Below are 4,608 nucleotides of genomic sequence, written 5' to 3'. Positions count from 1 at the left end.
GACACCCGGATCGTCCACTTTGAGCCTATATACCTCACTTTCTGTAATAGATATCAAAAAGTGACTAACTAGTAAAATGTTGCTGATATCCTGATAAACATTTTACTAGTTAACCACTTTTTGATATCTTTCAAAAGAAGTGAGATATATAGGCTCAAAGTGGACGATCCGGGTGTCGTTCTATTAGAGGTTTTACGGTATTTTGAATTCTCAAAATTACTGTAAATGTTCTAAGACAATCTATACTTTTCAAAAGTTCAACCCCTCGAGGGGCTTATTTGAAAAAATTTTTGAAAAAATGTTTTTTCTGATTTTTGACTACAACACAACTATAATCGAATTGAAGGAATTTAGTTGTTAATGGAATTACAAACAACTTGAAGCAGTGAAAAAAACTTAATAGACCGACACCCTATACACAAATTTGAGCTCAATTATCTTGGTTCGTAAAGGGGATATCAAAACTTTGTTAATTGATAATATGTTGGTGATATTATGATAAATATTTTATCATTTGACAAATTTTCGATATCTCTTATAGGAACCGAAATAATTGAGATTACATTGCAAGTATGAAGCGATGTTATATCCGAAAATAAGAAATTGAAGCTATACCAACCAACTTTGATTTCACAACAAAATGAAACCGGAAAATTTTCGTGTTTTTCAAAATAGCAAGAGCCCAAGGTGATAAAGAACAACTGTCATTCCTTAGTGTAATGGTCATCAGAAGATTTCGAAATTTCCAGAAACTTAAAGAAAATCTTGCTCATCGAGATTCTTACTCAACACTGAGGAGGAAAGAAAGTGCAATGAATAAAGCCAAAGCTATATTCCAAAAGACTGGTTGAGACACAGATCCCCCATCCCGAAAAAAGAGCCGAGAGAGTACACGAATCAGAGAGAGTTGGCAGACAACCAAGATAGTCGAGATCAACGGCAGAAGGGGAGCTTTACACAAATTGCACACACACATACTGAACACATTGTCTATTTCTTCCCGACGGGAAGGGAAGAAGGGATAGATCCTCCACCCCCGGGAGGAGGGAGGGAGCAGAGGGAAGAAGAAGAGATAGATGGATACAGTGGGAGGGCAGTTGAAAAGCTCAGAGCTCAGAGGGAATGGCAAACACCCATTTGATTTGCGCAACGGGAGGGAATCGAAGGTGATTTTAAACTTTTTGTGGGTTAGGTGGAGATAGTGTAATTTTGGGAGTTTTGGGTTTGGAGGTTGTGAAATGGATAATAGTGACGTCCGAAGCATTAACCCAGTGCTATGACAGTATCTAAATATGAGAATTAAGATACAGAAAAAATATAGCAACAAGGAAGTATGCAGTTAAACTTTTTTTGTTAGATGTAGTATGTGTAATTTTGTGAATTCGAAATTTTGGGTTTGGAGGTTGTGAAACAGGAATAAACATAGCTCGAAGTGTATTGTAGTATGATTTCAACGTAATTCGGATATGAACCATTTAGATATGTACCATTGGAAACAGAGAAAAAATATCGCCGTAACCTAATTTGGAAATCCACAAACTTAACTTCTCAAAAGAGGCTTACTTGAAGGGAATAATTTGAAAAATGTTAAAATAAGGAATAATTTGAAACATGTTTGAATGAAATTTCTTTGGTTTCAGATAATGTAAATTGGAAGCTGGGAAATTGCAAAAAATTTGATCGACCACAAAAACTTGGCATTTTGGATGTACTGTTGAATCTTCAAGTGCAATGAATAAATTTTGAATATTATTTTTTTCAGTTTCATAATGAAGATATCAGCATTGTGAAACAGTAAATATGTTAATGGAATAGGGCTGATTCTCAACGGCATTAGTTGAATCCAAACGGCTTATCTCATTTGGTTAAATTTGTACAAAAAAGGTGTCAATTACAAAATTGAAGATCTATTTTTGTTTAGTAGATCTGAAAAATTTTTTCATCCAATAATATCTCCGGTACTTTTTGGGCATCCAGAGTTATTTTTAACTGAAAATTAATTAAATCAGTAAGATGAACTACCAAAAACTACATATCCACTGTTTCATAATTCTCATATCTGCATTTTGAAATCGAAGAATTATTGCCATTGCTGATAATTTAGATTTGAATATTCAATAGAAACGGTAGATAACAAATTATCGCAAATTTGGAATTGAAAATTAGAATTATGAAAAAAAAACTGTAGATATGTTCTCGTATAGTTTTGGATCGGGCATGGTTGCACTGGATTGACTGACCAAATAGATAGGAAATGACAGAAAAAAACAGAAAAAAAAATATTAAGAAAACTTTTCTGCAGTTTAAAAACCTAGGTTAAAACATTACTTCGTTGGTACATTAATCATTTACAATTATTTAAATTGAAATTTTAAATAAAACGAAAAAATATTTTGCAAGCACAATAAACTCGTCAACCACACATTTAAAAAAAAGTATTATGATTTTAATGAAAAGTTTTAATGAAAATTGGAATAAGCTACATTAATCGCAGTTTCGAAATCCAGATGTGAGGAAATAAAAGGCGCAAAATCAGTTTTGCAACAGAAAAGAACTTTGAATTGAACAAAAATAATTATCTGATTTATCTAATTTTTCGAAATCTGTTTAACGGCTAATTAGTTTTCAAAATTCATAAAAATATAGATAAATGTTCAAATTGAACCGTATATGATAGTCGTTTGAAATTCGACCTAACAAACTTAACTTTTATAATTCTAACATTTCCCACACTATCCTAAATTTAAAGCATAAACTAGTTTCCAATCTGTGAGTTTAACTAAGTGTTCGGGAGCCCCTGAATGAGGGAGAGAGAAAGAGAGGGAGAGAGAGAGAGAGAGAGAGAGAGAGAGAGAGAGAGAACACACCTCCAGAGGTTGTGAGTAAGTGACAAGTCAACAAATCACTTTTTTACACTTTTTCGAATTGGAACGGGATGGAGGAATTGAGTGGTAGAGAAGAAATGAATAGAACTGAACGAAATGGAACACTAGGCGTAATCTATCATGGCCGGTCATTCATGCATTATTTTTTTAGGATTCTTCCCGGGAGACAGATATGATGAATGCTCTCGAGTGGGAGGATAGAGTGATCAAGTGGTGAGAAAAGGAGGAACACGTCATAATAGGAACAGGAGACTAGGCTGTCATTCTGGGAAAATGGAACCTTTAATAGAAGGGCATATACCGTTTTTAACCTATTAATTGAACATATGGAAAATTCTGAAAAGAAAATGAAATAGATGTGAAACATGGAATTTTTTTCAAAAATTTCGAATGATTAGTCACAACCCATTATTTCCTAGCTAATTTTTGAATATAATCAGTTCAAATTGAAAAAATGAAAAAGTATAGGTTATGATTTTCCATTCCCAAACGTCTCAATCGAAGTTTTCACTTTATTTCCAGTATATACTTCTTTCAAATTCTTCTAGTTCTCCTTGCCGACAAATTCATTTTTTCGATTCCTCTTCAAATCCTCTCCAAAGTTTCCTTTTTCGATTTTCGATTCTTGAAACATTTTGTAACTTTTTTTGGCGTCTATTGACCTGCATTGCTATATTTTTTAAAATGCTTGTAACTTGAAGGATTTGTTTTTGAAAGAAAATTCCATTTGCTGTTTCAAAAATATTGGAATTTTTTCTCTGTTTGTTGTTTCAATAAGTAACCTTCTATATTGATTATAAGTTTTTTAATAGTTCCACTTCCTTTTGAATTCAAGAAAAAATGTTTCTTAGTGTTCCCAACAACCCATATTATAAGCAAGGGGTTATAAATATGATTTGCCTATACGTTTAACAAAAACACAGCGACAAAATTATTCCGTGTGGTAACTTCCCCATAATAGTTTAACAAAAGTTTAGGGAATATGAAATTTTAGACTTCTTTATGTATTTTAGAATGGAAAATTCTCACGTATTTTCATGATTCCATGGGAATTATTATGTTTGCACTATTCTCGTTCAATCAACTTTTTTAAAAGTTCCCAACTTTCATGAAAGTTCGAAAACATTAATTTTCGAAACGAAAATAATTATAGTTTCTGATTTTCCATTTCCAAACGTTCCAATCAAAGTTTTCACTTTATTTTCAATAAGCCTTTTCAAAATTCCTCTAATTCTCCTTGCCGATATATTTCCTTCTCCTTTGATTCCTCTTCACATCCTCTCAAAAGGCCACTTTTTCGATTTTCGATTCTCGAAACATCTAGCATCCTTTTTGGCGTCATTTGACCTGTATTTCTACAATTCTCAATAATGCCTGTAACATGAAGTGTTCATGAAAAAATTCAATTTAAAGGTACTGTTTCAAATACACTGTAACTGCTGCTTTTTGTTCTTACAATCTTGAAGGAAGTGGAATAGAAAGGACAACAGAGAATTGATTAACAATTAACAAGGGAACCTCAACACCTCACAAACCCAGATTTTAATGAAAATTTCAGGATAGGTTGGAAATTGCCTCTCTAGACATTTCTGAAAATTTTAGAGTCCGCCCGCCAGTTTCAGCCGAGTTATATCAGTTTCAGTACCAGAAATCGCCGTTTCAGTGCAAAAGCAGCGTTTTCAAAGACGATTTTCTCGAGTTCTAAGACGTTTCAAAGCATGAA

This window comes from Caenorhabditis briggsae (assembly GCF_000004555.2).
Source record: "Caenorhabditis briggsae complete genome, chrIV, whole genome shotgun sequence".
NCBI lineage: Eukaryota > Metazoa > Nematoda > Chromadorea > Rhabditida > Rhabditidae > Caenorhabditis > Caenorhabditis briggsae.
The sequence above is the reverse complement of the archived record's forward strand: the minus strand, read 5'-3'. Positions refer to the sequence as shown.